This window comes from Lygodium microphyllum, chromosome 23 (assembly GCF_053477565.2).
Source record: "Lygodium microphyllum isolate KBCC chromosome 23, Lygodium_microphyllum_v1.1.10, whole genome shotgun sequence".
Lineage (NCBI taxonomy): Eukaryota > Viridiplantae > Streptophyta > Polypodiopsida > Schizaeales > Lygodiaceae > Lygodium > Lygodium microphyllum.
In genome coordinates this window covers 59,328,215-59,351,825 of record NC_141157.1, presented here as the reverse complement: position 1 = coordinate 59,351,825, position 23,611 = coordinate 59,328,215, and the positions used below count along the sequence as shown (strand labels likewise).

The 23,611-nt window shown below is 43.6% G+C and overlaps 1 long non-coding RNA gene across 2 annotated transcripts; it reads left to right on the top strand.

The window, feature by feature from the left end:
• The first annotated feature begins 21,198 nt into the window (after positions 1–21,198).
• On the top strand, positions 21,199–22,568 carry LOC148016234 (uncharacterized). Of its 2 annotated transcripts, XR_015688165.1 has the most exons (4): positions 21,199–21,288; positions 21,534–21,778; positions 21,893–22,091; positions 22,464–22,568. It is a non-coding gene; the product is annotated as an uncharacterized LOC148016234 (long non-coding RNA). The 2 variants fall into 2 exon arrangements; XR_015688164.1 differs by lacking the exon at positions 21,199–21,288 and having other exon boundaries at positions 21,498–21,778.
• Positions 22,569–23,611: the final 1,043 nt, after the last annotated feature.

Genomic DNA, 23,611 nt, shown 5'->3' with positions numbered 1-23,611 from the left:
TGTTCATAAAATAAAAAACCCTAAAAGAAGAAATATACTGACAGAAACTACTCCTTGATCAAGCTATAGGAGTCCTCGCCTTGTAGGAGCTCCTAGTCGTGTTGTCTTTAGTTGGTAAGTAGTTCACACTACCACTTAGGGCAACCTCTTTGATAGGGTTTTTTTAGTTTGGCTGTGTTGGAGCAGCTGGTTAGTGACTCACTTTGGATCTTCTATTAAATTATGCTAGGCCTACTCCTTGTGGATGTCATGCCTTGGTTCTGTCCAGGGGGGAGGGGGAGTATTATGCTGAGTTTTATTATATATTTGTTTTGTATCATCTTGATGCTTCTTTGGTTGTTATGTGCAGATATATTCGTGGATTCGACGGGCTGAGTCACCCTATCCCGTGGTCGCCAATGAGATTGGAATTTTGGGGCAAAATTTTGCTTAAAAATAGCTAAAAATTATGAATATCAAGGGAAAAATATTCAATGTCAAAGGCGGCGGCTCGACAGCGTCAAAGTGCTCTAAGGACGCTCGGGCAACACTTGCAAATTTTTAGTAAATTTTCCATGCGCCTGTGGCAATCAATGGAGCTATCAGTCAGTGCGGGATGCCGAGACGAGCTCACAGAAATTTTCAAACTCCGATTTGGACACCGTATGCGTGAGAGGCGGGGAAAAGGCCAAACGGCCAGTCAAGAATGGGGAGGTGCCCAAAAAATTGAGAAATGAGGGGGTGCCTTTGTGAAGGGGCACCCCCCCTTGAAAAATCGTGATGAAGGGCGGGCGGTGGCTGTTGCAGGCCGCCGAAAAAATGCCCCCCCCCCCCCCCCCCCCCCCACAAATCAAGATGAGAGCTTGCAAGCAAGCCATGAAGCCAAGCACTCCAGGCCACTACACTCGATCTCCACTCCGCATCGCTCCGGTTTACGCAGTCAATGGTAGCCTGTAGAGGGAGAGAGAAAATCAATCTTTCTCTCTCCTCCCCCTCTCTCCTCTAAAGGCAAGTTCATGTGGGAAGAGAAAGGAAGAAAAAGGAATGATGGAGGCTTGGATCGGATTGCTCCACGGGCTGGAAATGGTGACTTGTGATCGTCATGAGCATGAAGTGCTGCTGATTTTTAGATTTGCAGCCATGGACATGAAACCCAAAACACGCAAATAAGTGGTAATTCAATTTTTTCAAAGGAAATTTGAGATTTTATGGCTTTTGATTGATAAAATGTTGTTCATGTGGGCTAAAAATTATTTATGTTGATGTTTTTCATGAGTACTTGTTGATCATAATCATAAAATTAGAAAAACATGCATCTTGTGACTCAAAATAATACACTAAAACGTGTAAAATATGGAAAAGCAAGGGAAAATGATGTTTTTGGGCATAAAAATGGAAGAATGAATAGGAACACCAACTAAATTTTCATTTTTGCTGCAAGAAGGAACTAAGGGCCACAGCCCATAACCTATTTTGAATTTTCAATAATTAAGTAATGCAGAAAATAAGGAAAAATACAAGGAAACTAGAGAAAAACCATAAAAAATAGGGAAAAAATGCATTTTGGGTATGGAAAATTAATGAAAATTAAGAACAATGTTTGTGAATGTTTGTGGGGACTGAAGCATGAGGATTTGCATCAGTTCATCCCCACCTTGTTCTAGTGTGTTTTTTCCGCTTTTTATACATAAAATGATGGCAAAATGCCCTATAAATCTATACCACAATGCAACATTTCATCGATGGGAGGGTAGAGTGGTTAAAATGTGTCTAAATGCGGAGTAAAATGATGAAAAGACTGTTGTTTTTGTTTGCATGCCATATAGGTCGGTGAATAATTATAAAATAAGGGCCTAGTAGCACGAGGGTTTCCTCGGTGCTAGGTTCATGCAACGCCGCATAAGAACGGTAGTTGAAAACCATTAAAAGGACGTTTTCCACATGCACACAATATTGATTTCATAATTGTTTGAGCACTTAGCATCCACAATATGCATAAATCATGGAAATATTTAAAGGTATCAAAAATCCTGGATGCACAGCAATTGTTTTCATTAGGACCTTGACCCACGTTGAGGGAGAGACAGGACACCCTAAGCCATAGGCTAGTCGTGGGGTCTAGGGGAAAGAGAAGTAATGACAATGGTACATTCCTGTATACGATTATATGGTACCTTGAGTGGATTTTGTGCGACATGTTTATATGTTGAGCGACGCATCGAGGGGCCAATCCCCAAGGTGTAGGAGAGTCGCAGAGGGGTGGCGGCACTCAGCCCATTGGAGGACCCCCCATGTCTATGTTTCATGCCATTAGGCAACATGTAAGGGACTCCCTTTGAGGAGTAGTGGGTGAGAGAAGAGTGGACTACAAACGACGTAATACAAACGCAAGACATTTAGGAAGGTAATGTATGTGTTATCAACGCTCCTAACCGCGAGGCCGGGGGGTTGTTGAGAGCGTGAGATAGAGGTCCGCCTGGCTAGTGCACGAGCCAGTGCCGGCCCGTTGTAGGTTCCATCACTATTCAATAAGCTTCCAAAATATTTCAACCTTCATCAAGTATCAATCCATACTTCATACAAAAGAAAATCAGAACAAAACATAAGCTATACAAAAGGTATCAGAACCTCAACAGAACCTATCAGAACATCACATAGCCTCATATTTCTACTAAGAATCATCATAAACTTTCAAAAAATAATCAATATAATCCAAAACACTCTCAAACACTTCCATTAACAACCATACATCACTCTAAATCCATCAAAAATCAATCATTCAAACCTCAAAAAGAACAAAAATCAATTAAAAATTCAGTCTTTTTCCACTCTCAACATATCCCCACACTTGGAAAGGAAGCGTCCTGGCGATCTAAGGAAAAGAAGAATATAAGTTCACTAAAGAGCTCAATTTGAATATTCTTGAGTATCTTCAACAATCACTCCACCACAACCCCAACTTATCACCTATATCTCTAGAAAAGAATACTACTAAAGGAAAACTTTGTTATTCATTAACACATCTGATAAACAATAAAAATGATGACAAATTTGTAAAGGATATAAGAGGTTCTGCAGCTTTCCATCGTAGGCTTGCCATCTACCATCACCATCAATAGTTGAAAAGAGATCTTTCGAACAAATTATTCAACCAACACGAACTCATCACATACCAATTAATACAACACACACACAAACACTACCATCTGAATGGAACCTCCAAAAATATCTCATTAAGAAGCACAAAAGATACATCCATGGGTATCAATGAAGATGATCCCTCTTGAAATCTTGATGATTTCTAAAGCGATCCAGGGATAAAGACTCATCTACAAATGTCTTGGGAGGATTTTGAAAGAATTGAAGGCAGCACATCCGTTCTAGCAAAACAAGGTATCTGCTAGGTAGACAAAATGCATGAAAATATAGGACATCCAATTGTTGGGAATCAATGTTCACATTGACATTCATACAAAGCTTTGGAATGGCCTTTTGATCGCTATGGGAATGCCTATGCATATATGCTAAGTACCAAGCAAAATGGAATGTCAATCTCACTGAAAGATCTAGAGATTGTGAATATTGTTGAGAAAAATGGAGGTAATTTTGGTATGCTTGACTACCAGTTGTCCAATCCCCTGGAATTAATGGCCAATTAATCTGTGGTCCCGTGAGAGAATCAGTTGAGCTCCATCCTCTTCTTCTCAGAATCTGCTGATCAAATCCTTCGTATCCACTAACCAATTGAGGGGGTTGAGAAATAGAAGTGGCAGGAGATGGAAGTGGAATAAGTAAAAGGGGATGAAGAGATGGGTAGGAAAAATCATAAAATGAGGAATAAGATAAAGAAGGAGTGGCTAAAAATTTAAGCGAATCAGTTAGGAAAGGTGTCAATTGATAAGCAGAAAAAGTAGAAGGTATATGGATAGATGGAGAAGGGCATGGCGAAGAAGGGGAAAAAACTCGATCTTCAATGAAAGAACAATAGGTAAAGATTGGAATTTGAGAAAAACCCTGAGGTTGGAAAAGGAGAGGTAAGACAGCTGCTGAGTTGGATTGATAAAGGGCAAGATAAGCATCATAGCGATGGGCCATTTGTTGATAGTACAATAAGCTAGGAATAGAGGGACCTAAAACAGATCGTCAATGGTAGGCATCAAAGAAGGATGAATCGAATGGATGGTTCTTGGAAAGATAAGCTAGGAGATCCACCCTCAGTTGGTTAGTGCTCTGCACATAAGTAGAAGCTATATTCTAGCATTGGTTCAAGACTATAGAATCGATCATTGAATGCCATGAAGTGTCAGGGCAAGTAGCCACTTTAGAAGAATAACACTGGAACATGTAATCTATCCTCAACTCCAAATAGTTGACATATAAGGCAGTTTGTAAAACCACATCCCCCACATACCAAGCCAGATCTACATCATCTAAAATTAACAGATCACCTCGTAAATACATATAAGACAACAACATGGTATCCATCGTCACGGAATCTTAAAAGACCATACGGACAACTTCTGTCAACAAATCAGAAGACCAAGCCCCACTCCAACCATCCTCTGGAAGAGGGAGATCCATCGTTGAAAGCTTCAAATAGAAGGCCAACTTTTACAACTGACAGTGGACAAAAAAGGAATGGTCCGGAGGAACATAATCCTGAAATTGCTCAAATGTAGACCATAATAAATCCATCCTAGACTGCAATCTTTCTACTTTATCTTAAAACAACGGACATAATATGGCATGTCTCTCTAGAGACAAGTCCTACTGAGATATAGAAGGAATCATAGGAACATTGGGGCTTAGAGGAATGGACCGTGATTGCGCCAGTTGGTCCTACAACTGCTTAATTTGGGAAGCTTGGGATTCCAATGTATTATGAGTAGTCTACAAAGCTGAGAGTTTGGTATGTAAAAGAGTCTTAAAATCTTGAGTTTCTTTAGAAATTTTCTCTTTCTCTTCCGAAACTCTAGTGACCTCTGACTGAGCCTTTGCTAACTGAATTTTCAAAGAAGATATTTCTTCTCTCTAGGTCTTAATCATTTGGGTTTGCTACTCCGTCTACTTAAACAGATCGCAAGAGTGTCTTTAGCAGAGGCTAACTCTGTAGTTGCCTTATGCAACTGGTCTTTGGATTGCATCAATTCTTCATAGAAAGAAGCATATAACTGTTGAACACAAGCTGTCACTGAGAGTTCAATAGAACTCTGGATGTCATTACAAAGGAAAGGAATGGCATCCCCTGACATAAACTGTTCAGCGAAGGAATTGATATCTCCAAAGAACCCTCTCAATGTGCCTTGAATAAGTCGTTACATGTGAGACAGGCAAGGGAGGTCACTTCTAGAGGTAGCAAGAGCTGTTACTGAAGGAATGACTGGTGGAACTTTCTCTGTTGCACGCTTCAAGAACTTCCACTGAATGACCAAGGGAGGAGGGGAATCAAGATCCTCTATATCAATGGGTTCTGAATCCTCTGAAGGTGGAGGGGGAGGAACTGGATCAGATAGAGGAGGAGGGAGCACACCCTTCTTAAGGCCTGAGTATGTCAAGAAAGTAGATAAATATGAGCCATAAGTTACATTGGTAACATTCCCTCTGGTCACTTTGACAAAATGTTGGTTCATCTTCATAAGAAGGTAAGTACTCCAATCAATGGCAACCCCTTTTAACACCATCCTGGAAGCTATGAAGAGCTCCTTGGACAAATAGTGGGATGGTGTCTTGGCAGGCATGAACTTGTCTTGGAGAAATTGGCAGACTAGCTTCCAGAGAGGATCAATAATCATTGAGAAAAACACTCCTAAAGTTGTTAATCACATTCTTGACATCAAGGACCTCTTTGGTCTGCTTCTGTAACAGCTTGAGAATCTCGTCATTTGATAATAACTATCTGGCTGTAACAAAGGGTTCTCCTTTGTAGGGAAGAGACAAAGCCTTCCCTAACCCTCTAGGTATCAAAACTATGGAAGTACCATGAACCAAGTCTGATTTCTTACTATATGATGCAAGAAACTCATCACATAGGGCTGTATCATCTGGAATCAGAGTGAAGCAGCCACGAAAGTTGCAAGGCCTGCTTTCACGATAGGCTTAAAAGTCAGTAGGGAAGAATAATCCCTACTGATCAATGGGACATACTGAACAGGAGGAGGAGCTTGAGGCACCATTCAGATGGAATATACACACACCATAAACATAGACAATCACAGAGAATGCCTGCAAAACAACAAAATAGCTATAAAAAAGAAATCGATCAAAAGAAGCACACACACAGATGTAACTAACCGATTGACCATCCCAAACAACCCACACCCTAGAAAAAATTCGGCATGACCCCTACACATATGCGACCGAAAGTTTCATACTATGCAACAAGCAGGCATCCAAGACCCCGTATCAAGCAAAAAAGAAGAAAACTATAAACCACACTCGTAATCGTATCACACAAGCAAACCATAATACCTCAAAAACCTAATCAGGACATAACCAAGACTTTGATAAACAATATCAGCTTAAAAGACTACACGTGCCCATCCCACAAAGCGTATTTATTAAAAAGAAAAAAAAGTGCAGTGAGGGGAATGATTTTAATGAAGGGTTCATTTTAATAAATTATTAACAATGGTTGAAAATTTATTAGGTTGTAAACCTTAATAAGAAAACGGCGGTTCATTTTTAAATTGTTAGTTACAATTTATTAATGTGAAACGATACTGTTAACGAAACCCGGACTGTGATCCCCAGACTCGGGTCTCTAAATGCATATTCATTGATTAAAAATTTAATGTGTCTGAAACGCTCTTCTTTTTCAGCGCGTGCATTTTTGTGACGGGCTGGCTCATTTTTATTGAAAAAATTAAAGTGCCTCTGAAGTGCACGTAGTGCGTGCAAAGTGAACGGTGGGTTGATTTTAAGTTATTAGAAAAAATGTGTGTTGAGCACGAGCGCGTGTGGAAAAGTGGGTGAATAAAGTTCATTTTAATAATTAACTATGGTTAAGGGATGACCAAAATAAATAAATCACAAAAAATAGATACCTGGTAGGGGTGTGCATGCAATAGACTGAGGGCGCACTGAGTAGTCCCAAATGCAAGGAATCCAATCAAAAAAGCAAAAACCACTGAGACTGGAAAAAATAAAGCACCTTGGTTTTCTTTAAGTTTTTTAAATTTACTTTTTAAATTAAATAAATATCAAAGCAATATTAGGGGGATCACATTTGGTTTAGGCAATGTTCATTAGCGTTTGGATGAAATTGTTATTTTATTATTATTTTAATGATAATTTAGGTGTGTTTTTGATTTTGTATTTTATGTTCTTTTGTTGTTTTTTTTCTTTTGGTATATTTTTTATTTTAAAATATTCCAAAAGCAATCAAACGCATTGATGGAATTTTTTGTGATTTTTTTGAATTTGATTTTGATTTTTAGGGATTTTTAATGGTTTTTTTTTCAAATTTTAGTGAATTTTAAAAGGATTTTAAATATTGTTAATTTTTTAAAAATTAATTTTTTATATTATAATTAGGAAGATTAGATCAACCAAAAAATTACCCAATTTAGTGAGGAATTTTTTAGTAAATTTTTTGTTTTTAATTGAATTTTTATGAATTTTTTCATGTTTTTAGGTATTTTTCCTTGGGTTTGTGTGGAAAATCAAAAGAGATACCCGGGCCTCGTGTGAGCAGCTGTGTGGGCTCGGTGACGGCCCGCACCACCAGACGGAGAAGACCAGACGCGTGTCCTCGCGTGTGAACACCCGCTGGAAAATTCCCACAAACTCGTGCACGAACCATGCACACAACACGATAAGGCTCTTGCATGACGCCATGCGAACAGGCGCACACGCAAATACACGAGCTCGGGAACATGGGGTAATGGGGGGTGGGGTAAATAGAAGGAAGAGGAGTGAAATGTGGGGGTAGGGTAAAGTGGTGGAGGGGGGATAAAAGTGATAGTGGGTGAAATTTGGAGGGGGGTAAAATAGGGGTTGGGGGGGGTAGTGCTCTAGGGGGGTGCCCAAGGAGGGTGGGAAAGGGGGGCCCAAGGAGGGTGGCGACCGTGTGGTGGCGAGGCAAGGAAGGGGAGGAGGAGGCGTGGTGGCGAGGCGAGGAGGGGCGAGGAGGAGATTGTGGGCAGCGGTGAGGAGGGGAGAGGAGGAGATCGTGGTGGCGAGGCAGGGGAGAGGAGAAGATCACGGCGTTGCGAGAGAGAGGGAGGGAGGCGAGGAAGAGGTATTGCGGGGCGGCGATGGAGAGGGATGCTGCGAATCAGGAAGAAGAGGTCGTGGGAGACACCATGGAAGAATTAGGTAAGGCCGTTGTTATGTTTAATTCTTATTTTTTATTTTTATTTAAAATTAAGTTGTTATTACAGTTTTGAATTGTTTAGGTGTGTTGTTTATGTTTTGTTTGTAGACGAGAGTTTATTTTGAAAAAGGGGTTTTAATGTGTATTTGATGGTTTTTTCTTTGGTGTTGATTTTTATTTTGATAGTTTAGTGTGTGTGTTTTTTTTGTTTCTTAAAAATTGGTTTGAATTTGGGTGGTTTGTTTTTTATAAAGAAATTTGTTATTTAGTTTATGTGTAATTTGTTTTTAAATGTATGAGGAGGGAAAAGGGTGGAAAAAGCGGCCCGCCCCCGTCCCGCATGCGTGCGCGGGGTGGGGGTAAGAAACATTTGTGATGGTGGAACCTGACAAGGCGGGGACGGCGACACGTAAGTCACAGACACCACGGGGGCATCCCAAGGCGCTTAAAAGCAAAAACAGACACGTTCACGTGTGACATGAGAGACATGGCCACACGACAAAAGAAAGAAAATTTAATAAAACCCAAACCATACATCAGATCGAAAAATCATAAAAAGAAAAAATGGGTCGGGAGACTAGGGAAAGATGATAGAAAAATGTGGAACGGGTTCTGGGGCAAAATCAGGGTGTTCACATGGAAAAAACATAAAAAATGTCTCCAAAAATACGTACGAGGATTAATATGGAAACATCCATGCACCGGAATGCAGGCAAAAAGAAGGAAAAATGTGCAAAATAATGTGTCCAACAAGCCTAGCATGTCAACACATGGTTTTGACTGAAATAGAACGCGTTCACATGGGAAAAACCCCAAAAACGAACCCGAAAAGGGATTTAGAAATTAATATGGAATGATCCGTGCACTGGAATAGAGGACGGTAAAAAGGAAAAATGTCCGGAGGAAGGGAATGCACATGATTATCATGTCAAAATGCACTGCTGGTGGAGTGAGGAGGGGTTCACAGGCAAAAAACACAAAAAAGACACCCGAAAATACATGGAAAAAGTAATAACTAAAAATCCGATAGTCGGAAGAGGGGGGAGAAAAAATGAAAAAGTGGAGGAAAGGTTGGCGGGACACGGCTATTAAATGAAACTGGAATTCTGGTGAAAATAGGGCATGCTCACATGGAAAAATGTGAAAAATAGGCACGAAAAGGGCTTGAAAACTCGCAAAAATTAATAGTGGACCAACCATGCATCGGAAGGATAGGGTGCAAAAAGGAAAAATGTGAGGGGGAATGGGTTGGGCAGGGCTGGCACAACAAATCAATGTGCTGAAGAAATAAAAGCACGTTCACATGGAAAACCGTCCAATTTACGGGAATTGCTTCAAAAATTAATAACTTTAGAACTATCTATCGGAACAGGGGTTGGTAAAAAGAAAAAATGGGCAATTCAAAGAGATAAACATGGCTGTAAGGGTGGATGGGGATTTCGGTGAATGTAGGATTCATTCACATGAAAGAATATCAAAACAAAGGACAAAGGCAAATAGAGAAGGAACGACCCCAAGGGAGGGGGAAAAGTGGACGGGTGGGTGGGTACGGGACCCCATCAGGGTAAAATGAAGTCATGGCATATATGCATGACCATAGCAGGGTATATGCATGGGGGTATGCAACATAGACGCGTAGGGATGCATCCCCACACTTAAAACCTTAACAGGAAGGGTAAACCAAACAACAAGGACCTAGTACCACACATCAAACAACCACGAACGTCCCCGCACTGGAAACATGACTATCATTGAGAAACAGAAGGTATAGGGTTAGAAAAGCTTGGCCCATATTGCCGAGGAGTAATGTCAACTATCGAGGTTGCGTCTTGTGACATTGTCGACTGCAGGAGGTACCAAGGTGTCTTCACAGCACACGTCCTTCGTGGTAGGGACCACACGGCAGCACCCAGGGAGGTAGTTGGTTGAAGGAATCGCAGGAAATTCGTCGATAACGAGGGATATTGCACTCAACTCACGATCACTTAAATGGAATGAAAGAACAGTCACTCACCCCATTACTAACATCACTCGAGGTAATATTGAGGGAAACCTAGATCTCACACCCGGTTTAGAAATCAACAAGAGAATGGTGCAGAAGGAGTATGCCAGGGTGCACAATTGATGGTGCAGTAGTGCATCCAACCCGTTTGGCATAGGTGCAAGCAAGAAGGCCAGGAAGCCTTGTAGTACAGTGTACAGAACAAAGTGACATGGCCTGTGCCAATGGCAGAGACCCCTCCCGTGGGTGCATATGGAAATAGAAATGTACATGACTCCAATTATCGTAACGTCTCTCAATCCTCACCTCTCAATAATTGATTGAAGAAACAGCCGTCACACTCAGCCCACCCTTTGTCTCACTCTCTGTTGAAAGATATAGAGAGCAGATCTTCTTGAAACCCATTGATGTAATCCTCACTATCACTTGTGTAGAGGTTGTATGCCTTGTGCGCATTTGATGGTGCAATTGTGCATCCCGCCGCCATGTGTCGGCATACAGTGCAAGAAGGAAGGTCAAGGAGCCTTATGGTGCAGTGCACAGGCACAGATCATGCGTTGTGTATTGAGAGGCCCATCGTGTGCATGCAACACTCCATTCACACATCTTACCTCTCATTTAATTTGAAGGGAAAGACTAGTCACTCACCCCACCCTCTGTCTCACTCTCTGTTGAAAGATATAGAGGATAGCCCATACTCATGTCCCCATCCTATTAGGATGAAAGCTCACATCACTCAAGGAGTTGGTAATGAATATCGTGTCAGCTGTTGTTGTTAGTAGGATATTGAAGATGAGGCATACCCAGGAAGGTAGCCAACAAGTCTCGTACTTCAATGATTTGTAAGAAAGGTCGTATGTTAAGAAGGACATACAAACTAATATTGCAGGGACAGTGCACCAAGGGAGATGGCTTCAAATTACTTGTTGGAAAGGTTCTGCTGATGAATCAGCTATCATGAACTGCGGGGTGTTACCACATTTTCCACAGTCAGCTTCCGGCCCAAGGGTATTTCCACTTTTTCTTGGAACGAGGCATGTTATGACAGGGAATTTATTCATTTTCTCCCATAATAGTTTTGTTTGTTTTGTTTTGTTTTTTGTTTTTTGGTTAATCAAGAGAATGATAGAAATACCATGTGTCAAGACCCACCTCGCCACCATGGTTGGATCAGATGAGAAGAGAACAAGGTCGGGTTGAGAGGTATCTGTGAGGGGCTAACAGAATGAGACCGCCTCATGAGGAGAATCATAAGGGCTATCAGAAGCATGAAGAGAAGGACGGTGTGACACCCAAAAGGGAGAGGGTAGGTCGACTGTGATTGCCAAGATTCCCAAGAAGGGAAGTACTTCTTCAGATGATAGCCATTGATCAGGAAAGGATCATTAAAGGCATCAACGGTCTACACCTGAACAGAGCCATTAAGATTGACAACAAGTACCTTGTATGGGCCCATCCATCGTCATTGAAGCTTGCCAAGAAACTTGCCAAATCTTGAATCATAGGCTAGGACAAGATCACCTTCTTTGAACTCCTTGTGCTTGATGACTACTCATACTTTGACAGGTGGTTCCAACATTGGTGGCTCATGCAAAGGATGCGTGGAAGGATAGTATTTCTTAACAAGACTGCCATTGAAGAAGCCTATTCCGTCAATGTCTAGAGTCTCAAGCTCAACGTTGCCCGTTCAGCTGATCGCATGGCTCTGAAAGGTCCAAGACCCCTAAAATTCATTTTTTGCTTATGCCCCTTAACTAAGTATAGGAGCACTAAGTCGCCTTGTTCGAAGTCAAGTTGCTTGACATGCTTGTCAAACCAGCTCTTACGTCATGCCTTCTCACATATGAGTGCATGAGTGGCTAGAAGGCAAGTCTCAATTGCTCCCTCACCCATGGTGTTGGCGTCGTGTCACAGCGCATTGATAGCTCCACCCACCCATCATGACATATTCCCTTGCTGAGCCTCGACGATCTTGTAAATGCTTTCTACTTGTGAATATGAAGTGATGCCCTCAAGATGGGCCATTGGATAAATCTTGTGCCGTATTATGTTCCCTGTCGCGTTCTGTGACGTGTTGGGATGCCCCGTGACGCATTGAGGGGTCGAGATGGCAAAGTTGGGGGATGGGTCTAGAGCTGCTCTATGGCCTAGACAGGGTCCCGAGGGGGTCCCGCACGGGTCTCTAGGGGCCAGACCTTCACACTTGGGGAGAGGCGTTTGAGCTCAGCTAGGCATTGCATCCATGCCTCCTTTCCTTCCCATCGCTCCTGAAGTGCAATTCGCATACTAGCATGAAGAATTCTACGGGGAGAATTGCTTCGGTTCCATAAGTCAACCTAAAGGGGGTCTGTCCGACAACCATCTTGTAAGCTGTGCGGTAAGCCCACAAGGCTGCCATCAGCTTGTTATCCCAGTCACTGTGTGAGGCCGAGACTACCTTGGTTAGGACATTGACAAGAATCTTATTCGTGGATTCTACCTAGTTGTTTGCTTGAGGGTAGTATGGGGAGGATTTCTGATGGATAATTAGGAAGGTGGATAGGAGATGAGCTATCACTTCATTGATGAAGTGTGTCCCCTGGTCACTGACTAGTTTGATGGGGCATCTGAATCATGAGATCACTTGCTCCCACAAGAACTTGGCAGTCGTTCGAGCATCGTTCTTTCATGTTGCCCTTGCCTCTGCCCACTTCGTTAGGTAGTTTGTGGCCACAATGATGTATTTTTCCTGAGAATACTATGCAGCGGGGCTAATGGGTCCTATGAAGTCGATTTTCCATTTTTCGAAGGGTTTTCATGAAATGATTGGGGTCAACTCCATTTGATCCTTGCGAATCGAGACCTTTGTCTGTTGACATTCGTCACAATGCTTAACAAGTCTTGCGGCATCACGAACAACGTTGGCCACCATAGTTGAGACTGCAACACCTTGCGGGCCGTCGTGTCTCTACTAAAGTGTCCACCAGCAATCTCTTCCTTGATAGCATGAGCGTGCTTTGGATTCATTGGGTACGGTCGTAGCCTTATTGGCGCTGCGTCTGGTGTCATGGGTATATTGTGAGTCACTACACTCAGGTGTACCCCTTTAAGCTCTTCCAAGGATCATGAGAATACGTCTACGTACTCTCGCAAGAGAGCGACAAGACTCATTTCTTCTTCCTCGGTCAAGTCATCCGCAATGAAGGTTGGTCGGGTTGTCTCCCCTTCCCGGCTAAGTTCACCTCTTTGACCCTAGCTAGACCCTCGATGGGTTCGCTCATTTTCCCTTGCCGTTTGGCACCCAACAAGATCACTACCCTATCTCCTTTCTTGAATTTTGTAAATCATTTAGGGAGGTCCTGTGGTTTTCGTTATTCTTCTGTTCGTGTGTCCCTGGGTTGGTTCACCCTTCCCTGCTTCAATCTTGTGTGCCTCAAGTGGACGGATAGGTCCCCGTTGGTGCATCGGGTCTTGGGCGGCCTAGGTATTTTTGGGTCGCTATCCGAGCTTACCTCCGACTCAAAGTCAAACTCACCGTCTTTGCTAGAAAAGGGGGTCTCCCCTAGTGGTTGCAATCCCGATGGTGATTCTGCCTTAAGCACCGGTGTCGCTCCTGGTTGCGCTAGGCCTACTTGCTCAAGGTCTATGGCTTCTATGTGTTCTAAGTAGGCACAATCACAATTTATGTGCATGATTCCTTGCTCTATCCTGTAGACACTTCTCTTTTGTGGCTTGGAGTCCGCCCGTATTTGTTCTATTTCATGTCTCTCAGTGTCGTATTCTACCATGTCCATCTCACCCTCACTTCCATCACTGAAGGATTGGCAATCTTTGTACTCGTTGTCAGAGTCCTTTGCGTCAGACTACTCATCGTCTCATAGGGCTTGGTATATCTCTTGTCGTTGATCCGGGACTAAGGCCCAGTTGTACATAAGGTTCAATTCATGCACCCTGGTCCATTGCCACTTGGATTTGCCTAAGAGATCCTAGAGTGGTTTGTAGTTTGCTGCTGAATTGTCAACCAACTTGTATGTTAAGTATTCTAGAGCCTCCTGGAGTTCTCCCTTGTTATCACTTGGAAGGTGACGCGGGCTTAGGTTTCCCTAGAAGGGTTCCCTTCCATCATGCAAACTAGTACAGAGGGCGTGCCATAGATCATGCCCATCATCTTGATGGCTTGCTCATATGCCTCCTGATCCGAGAACAGCAGGTCGACCGTAGCAAGGACATGCACCCAATCCCACTCACCTCTGGGCATGGGATATACTTGGTCAAGGACCCATAAGACTTCTTGACTTGATCGTCACCCTTGAGCATCGTGGAGATGCCATCCAAGTTGACTGGTGAGGTCTTCCAAGTGTCCATCTCTACCCTCACAGTTTTCATCTTGTTGCCTAAGAATATCAAGCCATTGCCCCAATCTTCAATAACCCTAGCATTGCGCATCCAGGGTCGGCCTAATAGGACATTGTAGTCCATCCCCTTCATGACTATAAAGTCGACAGAGAATTGGACACCTGCGATTTTCACTAGCCAATTTTTAAGTACCTTGAATGGCTTCACTCTCATGCTGTTTGCTAATGTGACATTAAACCGAGCGGTCTCAACATGTGGGTTTTCCCAAGTCTGTAGTACTGCGTGGCTCAGCACACTAACCCCGGCTCCTATGTCTACGATCCCCTTTCTCGTTGTGTTGCCTAAGGTTAGGACTGGTAACACTACATGCATCTCAATGCCTTCCCAGAAAGCATTAACGTGTAAGGATTCTAGCACAAAGTGCAGCGTTAGACTCGGTATCTGCATTTTTGCATCCTGATCATGCAGATCCGCAGCTTGCTCTCGTGACCTTTCAACCCACTGCTTGAGGTCTTGCCATAGGGTGGGATGCTGCTTAAGCAGGTCTCCTAGGCTCAATGTTACAGGGGTGGTCACTAGCATGGCAAGGATGCTATCAGTTGCTCGTCCCTCTCCTACAGCGAATTGACCTAGCCAATGGCCGTTGACTGATTTGTGGGTCTGCAGCATCAAGGCTTGGCCTAAGGGATACTACCTATGGTGCGGTTGCATCTCCTGGCTTTGGTCGAGGGGGTGAGACTGTCGTGTTCATGCTGGTGAGATCATCAATCTTGTCTTCTAGGATGGACTCAGCATCCCTTAAGTGCTTTTGGGCCTCTTTTACCCATTCCTTCACTTTCTCTATGGCCTCGAATTGGCACTTCGGATGCGGGTACTCCCCCACCTTGACACTTCCCTTTTCAGCCGTCTTGGGGGCTGAAGTTTCTGCCTCTACATCCATGACTACCTTTCCAACAGGCAGAGTTGTAGCACTCTTAGTTCTCAGTGAGATCTTAGCCTCCAACCTCTTCTTCCTTCGCCTGCAGCTCTTCTTCCCTATCGAGGCTGCATCGAGGTTGCTGGGCCCCAGTAGTGATATGCCGGCTTGCTTCGTCTAGGCACGGGTCATGACCCACAACGGGATGGGTGTGGCCTCCCCATCAAGGTTCTCGACACCAAACAACCCCAATAGAACAGATGGTACGTTGGCTGAACTTGCAGAAGGTTTCCGCTTTGGGCAATCGGTGAAGAGATGGGTGATTCCACACTCAACACACCTTAGGCCAGCTTTGTCTCGGTTCTGCTGCTCCCTCTCAGAGCAACGTGATGAGACATGACTTGGGTGACCACAAGTCAATGATTGGATCCTGCATCTGCCCTCCTAGGCCTCTACCTCGTCCTCTCCCCAACGCCATCATTGGTACTGGGCGATAGTCCATAAGGACTGCGTTGCCCTCATCATCGTGAGAGACATAAGGGCATAAGTAAGTCTCTTCCTCATTTGGCTCTTCCACAGTGGACTGGAGCGTCACTCGGTGGATAGGTCACATAGGGACTAGGTGGCCTAGGTATACCTGTAGGGTTTATGTCCACCCTAGGGACATCCGGCTTAATGTCGTTAGGCGCAGGAAGGGCCAATGGGACTCCCCTTCCGAAGAGTGGCTGTGGCCTATTCGCTAGGTAAGGTTGGCCATATGTTTGGGAGTAGGGAAGTCTCCTAGGCAATCTACAATGCACAATGTCGTGACTGAACCTGCCATAGTTAGCGCAAGGTCTCGACCGAGGGTCTTGACACTCGGCCGGCAAATGGTTTCTGCCACAATACACACATTGGACATGTGGCTGTGTTGGTTGTCGCCACAAGTCTTGCAGCTTGACTATCTCCATCTTGACATCAGCCAAGTCTTGGTTTGTTTCGGTTGCCTTCCCCTTATCTTGGGATGATGGGGCTGGTTGCTCACTAGAGGCCAATGCTCTTTCTGAGCTTCATGAGATGGCTTCTTCTGAGTTGGAGCTCCTCTCTTTCAGTTGATCATCAACCCTGATAGCTTTCTCAAAAACCCTCACTAGCGTGTCTCACTGCAAGCTCGAGTTGGTTGCCAAAGCCTTATACAGTTCCTCGTTTTGAATTCCGTTGATGAACACAATTGAAACTGCTCTTTCAGTTGGTTGCTCGCCTGTAGGGATTCTCTTGAAGAGGCTCCTCACATGGGTTATGTAATCGCGAATGTCCTCCTTCTCTTTATACTGGACATTCATCAGTCATACGGAGTATCCAGGCTCGGCAAATCTCTTAATGAAGAGGTTCTTGAGGCTATTGAAATTTGCTCGCTCTGCGGTGTCTTAGCTTGTATACCAGGTCCTGCCCTTGTCACCTAAGCAGAGCCCAAACGCTTGAGAGCAGTGAGTCAGGTCGCTGAGGCCATTGGCTTCTCAGACTTGCTCGAACTGCTCTACAAGGCTGTACAGGTCGTCGTGGGGTTGGTACTTGTCGAGCTGCTTTGCAACTATTGGAATTTTAGACTGGCTCTTAGAGCCTTGGGTTGCTCCTAACCCTGCCAGCAGTGAGGTTGCCAATGCTATAGCACTTTGGTCTGCTGTGGTGTTGTCTAACAATCGCTTCATGAGAAGCTCGCTCAACGTTAAGTCTCCTTCTAGGGCTCTCTCATGATCCATTCGGTTTCTACCAGCTAAGTTCAACACTTGCTGTTGCACCTCACGCAACTCCGTGCTTTGCCTTTGACTCATGGCCTGCTGATCTCTATTGTATGCGGCTATGCTTTGTAGTGCCTTGTGGGCTAGCTTTCTTTCTTCCTCTATGTTTGCAATGATAGCATTTGCTGTCCGACCGCGCTGCTCATACCGGGCGTGTACATCGTAGCTGCTGACCAGCTTGCTGAATAGCCTTGGGAAGACGCCTAAGTCGAGTTCCTCATTAGACCTGCAGTCTGAGCTTTCCTCTACCATAGTCGAGTTATCGTGCTTCGCCAACGACCAGGTTGAGTAGGTTTGTCAAATCCCCTTCGTTTGCACCGCTTGCTTGGTTCTACTTCACGTGTTGATGGTTTGTCTCTGTCTGTGGGTTCTCTCCTATTCGTGGGTTCCTTGAGCGGCTTATCTAAGTGAGTTCCTTGACTTATTAAATACAGTCCTCAATTTATCTTCACTCCATGCATGTGTTCTTCCTAGTGCACTTGTGCTCAATCAAGCTTTCAGTTTTCCTTAAGTGCACTTCAAGTGCGGAACTTCAAGGTGAGTGCGGCAAACAACCTCTAAGCGTCTTACACATCCTCGCTTCGTTTTGGGCCTGATAGGCTTTGTCGATCAATTCTCTGGCTGTCTAAACGGGATCTAGGGCTTTTCGATTACGTTGCCTTGCCGTTTTTGAGTCCAATTAGGGTTTTATGGCTCAGCAGGTTGCCCATAGGTTTCTAGGTTTCTAGGTATCGTGACAGCCCACTCATATAGCTAAGTGGCTACGCCTTATGATTTTGTCTATACCGTGTGCCAGAATTAGGTTCTGAGCGTCAGAAGGGCTTACGGCGATTTGAGCTGCTAAGCTCTAGCTGGGTCAGGTCAAACTTCTGAGAAATTGAGGCAAATACACACTCGGCCCAAATGGTCCCAGTTGCAAGGGCCGAGTGGGTGACTCAAACGGGCCGAATTGCACTGGTCCGAGTACAAAAAGTTTTTCGCGGACGGGCCAAGTCAAATGTTGGGCCAAGGGCCGAGTCGAGTCCTAAGCCGAGGCCGAACTGGTGAATGGGGCCGAGTAGACTTCGGGCCGAGTGTCGAGTTGGTCAAAAGGCCGAGTGCCGCCACTCGGACGGCCAAGTGGACAAAGGGCCGAGGACCGATTAGGGTTTTTTGGGCCGAGGTCCGAATGGCCGGGTCCGAGGGCCGAGTCTGGGACTCGGCCTAACAAAGGCCGCTCGGATGGGCCGAACGCGGCATGACGAATGCCGCATGATGATGATTTCGATCAAATCTCATGAGTCAGGTAATCATTCCAAGCACAAGCTTCTAAATCCCGGCTAAGGCACCAAGAAAAGTAATTGGTATACCTGGGGTGAGCGGTAGGCTCTCCAATGACGAGATCGAATCGAATCTTTGTGGGGGCTCTCTCTCTCTCTCTCTCTCTCTCTCTCTCTCTCTCTCTCTCTCTCTCTCTCTCTCTCTCTCTCTCTCTCTCTCTCTCTCTCTCTCTCTCTCTCTGCAATGGTTGCAAATGAGCTCTCCCTTGGTCTCTTGGCTCTTAAACCCCCTCTAGGGTAAGGCTTTGATGATCCCAATCACTCACTTGCCAATGTTAAGTATCCCAAGCAAGCTTTTTGCCATTTTTTTGCATGATTTATGCCTTGTTTTACCTTGTTTTGCAACAATAAACCCTACCCTTCCCCGGTTCAATTTCCTAATCCTATCCTACACTAAATGCAATGAGAGTCAAAAGCAACAAATTGAAATGATTTCTCCATGTCTTCCTACCTATCTCAAGCTCCGTTTCAGGGATGTATCCCTTACTTCGATGCTCGATATGGGGTAAGCAAGCACTCAAGCTTGAATCCGTTGGTCCCAGCAATGGAACCAAAATGTGAGAGCTTTCGCTCAACCGCCAAGACCTAGGGACCACTTATTGCTTCAAGTGTTCCAAGCGAGCTCTAATGGCTACCTCTCACATAGCCGACATGCCATCGATCCTATGAGTGTAGTGAGCTTACCTTGATGCTGATATGAGTTGCCTTCCCTCTTTCACACACCGGTAGCTCCACGATCCTAGATGCTAGCTCAAGCATCCTCAAGACTCCTCCATCTCCAAGCTCCATCCACCATAGCCATGCACGCAAGAGAAGGGAAGAGAAGAGAAGAAGAGAAGAGGGGGATGGTGGAGAGCTTCACCCTCTTGATCCCTCACTCTCACACACTCACCCTCTCACACTCTCACACTCACACTCCCTCTCTCAAGAGCACACACAAGCAAGAAGAGGAGAAGAAGAGAAGAATAGAAGAGCTCTTGTTAGCCACACACCAAAGAATGAGCTTCCATTCACTTTTTGAACTTTATATATACAAACCCTAAAACCCTGTGGGTGCCCATCCCTTTTTACATGACCGACCATTGTGGCAAGGTCCCTTTTTCTAATTCCTTCTTCTTGCTTCATGCCTTAAGCCTATACCCGTCTATTCTTTTACAAGTGGCACAGGAGGGAGACTGGCGCTCTTTTACAAGAGTTTTTGGAGTTTTTGAGGCGCTTTTTATTTAAAATTATGCTTTTGGGCCCAACTTATCTTTAGAGGCCAACTGCGTGTCTTTGCTCCTCTTTCATCTTCTTCCCACTTTTTCATTCATTCTTCCGCCTTCTTGGCTTGGGGTTAACACTCTCAAATAAGTTGCCTTATGAATACTTCCACTTTATGAAGCTAGTCATTTGGTTGCCTCAATTGCCAACCTTTGATGAGTTTGAATGTGAGATCTTGTGTTACACTTGGCTGCATGACTAAGTGGACCAAAAGACCTCCCCCACATTGTCTATTGTGTAGAGGGAGATCTAGTATTCTCTTCCTCGAAGGGGAAGCCCTAAGTGGCAAAACTCTCAAGAAGAGAAAGAAGGTCCTAAATAGGATTATTCCCTTTCTTTAAGTAGCACCAAAGATACAAAACCAATATGGTAATATTGACAGCAACCCTCCCACGGCAGGAAATGAACATGAAACCAAGGTAGAAGCGTGCAAAATCTATGCACATGGCTGAGCCATTAATCTCAAAAACTGAAAAGAAACCATAAATCTTCCACTTAATAATGAATTGATTTGTTATCTTCATCATCTTCATCCATAGCTTCAACCATTATACAAGAACAAAAGGGAAAATAAGAATTTCTGCACAAAAGACAGAGGAGAGAGAACAACTTTTTGCACCACCAAAAAGGAGAATATGCGATCGTAGAAGAGAGGGAAGGGAAAGAGGCACATAACCATTCGTGCACTCCACCCCACCTCTTCCCCAAAAAGCACACCCCTTCTTATTCTATTATTTCTTTGAAACTTTGACACATTTGATATCATAAGACCTTTGGCCTTTAATTTTGAGTATTCCTACCCTTCACAAATGCATGCACGTAACACTTTTGTGTATATCATTTATTTATGATGGTGGATGTGGATGTGGATGTGGATGTGGCCCCCTCATGTCTCTATCTCTTTTTGGTGATTTTGTAACAATGTACTTGTTATCTTTTTTACAAAAGATAAAATTGTGATATATGCATGGACATTTTTGTGCCTTGTTTTTATGCTTCTTTTGGTGTCATCATATTCCTCCCACACTGAAATGTGAAGCGTCCTCGTGAACCTTGTCAAAGAAGAACCACTGTCTAACATAAACAACTTCCAAAATTGTTAGTAAACAACTTCAATCACAAGGCCTAGCCATGGTAGGGTATAGGGACTCCAAATCCATGACCACCAGAGTAAGGGAACTCCTGCCTCCATTATACTCCCACACTGAAAAATTTTTATAGTCTTTGAAAAGATAGGGTTTTGTCTTCAATAAGGATCCATAAGAATAACTTCTCCATACAATGGAGGAAGAAGGATGACTCCTACTATCATATAGCTCAAAGAGCACTTGAGGGAAAAGGATTTGGTTATACATGTTTTGTTATGGATCTCTATATGTGAGGTGGGGTTTATTAGCATTATTTGCTATGAGGATATAACTCTAATAAAGAGTTACACCTTTGGAAAATGGCTTTCATTTTGAATTTTGATGAGAGATTTTGAAAGTTATGAAGCTTTAGGGTGTGCGTGTTTGGGCTTTAGTTGTTGTGGCTTATAAAAGGGTTTATTTTCTTGAAGGATATGTTTCTTTTAAAAATGGTGGTGCTTCAATTAAACTGTATCTTTGCTATGGACATATGTGTACAGGGGGGAGACAAAATCTAGGTTGCCATCTTGTGGAGGATGGAAATGGGAGGTATAGAATTCACAAGGATTGAGATGGAAGGGTAGATGGTGGTAAGGTTGGATGTGTTCTCTTTGAGGTGGCCTAATGACTTGCTCGTTTGTGATGATGCAACAAAGGTTCTTTGTGAGAGAGGGGAAATAGACAGCCAGCCTGAATGGGACTCGAGCTTGTTAAAATGTGAGGTTTTTCTTTGGAAAGCTTAAAGGTACTCATCACTCTCTTTCACTAAAATGATAAGCACATTAAGATTTTTTAAAACATTATTGATTTTTTAAAAATTAAATAGATAATAAACCCTATCTTCCTTGTTTTGTGGCAGTTGCAAATCCACGCCATGGCCACCATGGATGAAAAAGAGAGGGCATCAGAGGCGTGCCACAGCACCGTCAATCTCTCTCACTCTCTCTCACTTTTTGTTCACCCCCATCTTTTTCTTCATCTCGATCTTGTGCTGGTTCTAAGCTTATGCATAAGGCTAGAATTCAACGTTGGCAACCATGCGGAAACTGGGGTGCAAGGTGCGCTCTGCCTCTTCGAACACTTATGGTGGCATAAGACCTGCTCCTCTTCATTACATCAAATGCTTCGTCTTCTTTCTGTTTCTTCTTGGTTTTCGCAATATTTTCGTCGTCTTATGGAATTCGTTTGATAATATCCATATAATATATTACTGTAGACGAGATCTTGAATTTGGAAGGGATGCCACGTAGAAAGGAGATTTTAGATGACAAGGAAGAAAGGGGGGATTTGATGTCGTTGCTTCTTCTGCTGCTTCTTCTTCTTCTACCAAACTAATGCAAAAACAAATTTGGTTGTTGGATTTGACAATCTTTGCACTTAATGATCTCTTCTTATGATTCATTTATGGTTATGATGACACATCAAGACAGGCTTCTTCTTCTTCTGGGACTTATTGGTGCAGCATCGACCTGCTTGACTACATGGACAGAGAGAGAGACAAAGAGAAGCGGGAGGCCTGATAGTACACGGAGAGGAAGGGAGAAGAAGTATTCTTCTTCTTCTTCTTCTTCTTCGGTATTCTCTCTATGGCCAAGGGAATCCTCGTGCCATCTCGTCCTGTTATTACTGTTGCATTTTCCTTCTTTCTATTCTTCTTTCTTCTTTTTCTCCTATTGCTTTTTCTTTTGACTGATAGCCTCAACTTCCATTTGTCTCCTGGAGGAAAACCAGTTTGCAACTTGGATTATTTTGAATGTCTCCTGCTTTTGTGAAGGAGGAAGAGACGGCCATGTAGAATTCTCCTCCTCTCTCTCTTTAATCTTTAAGGTAGAGTGTAATTATCAAAACCCCTTTGAGCACACAAAGGGCCAGAAAGGGCTGCGGTCCTTCTGTTGTTTGCAATTGTCTTTCTTTTTCTTCTCTCTCCGCCATGAAAACCTATTTAAACCTTATCCTGCCCTGGGCCATCTCCTATCATATATTCCAATAATAAAGTAGAAGTTTATCATGACCCTTTCTTCTTCTTGATACTGTTGGTCTGCCACCAGCTTCTCATTTTAGTGTAGCATCAACATTTCTTGTTGTCACACAATCTCTCTCAAGTTGTAGTTATTGAGATCAGCTTCTTCCCCGGCTACGCACAAAAATGACAGCAACCCTCCCACGGCAGGAAATGAACATGAAACCAAGGTAGAAGCGTGCAAAATCTATGCACATGGCTGAGCCATTAATCTCAAAAACTGAAAAGAAACCATAAATCTTCCACTTAATAATGAATTGATTTGTTATCTTCATCATCTTCATCCATAGCTTCAACCATTATACAAGAACAAAAGGGAAAATAAGAATTTCTGCACAAAAGACAGAGGAGAGAGAACAACTTTTTGCACCACCAAAAAGGAGAATATGCGATCGTAGAAGAGAGGGAAGGGAAAGAGGCACATAACCATTCGTGCACTCCACCCCACCTCTTCCCCAAAAAGCACACCCCTTCTTATTCTATTATTTCTTTGAAACTTTGACACATTTGATATCATAAGACCTTTGGCCTTTAATTTTGAGTATTCCTACCCTTCAC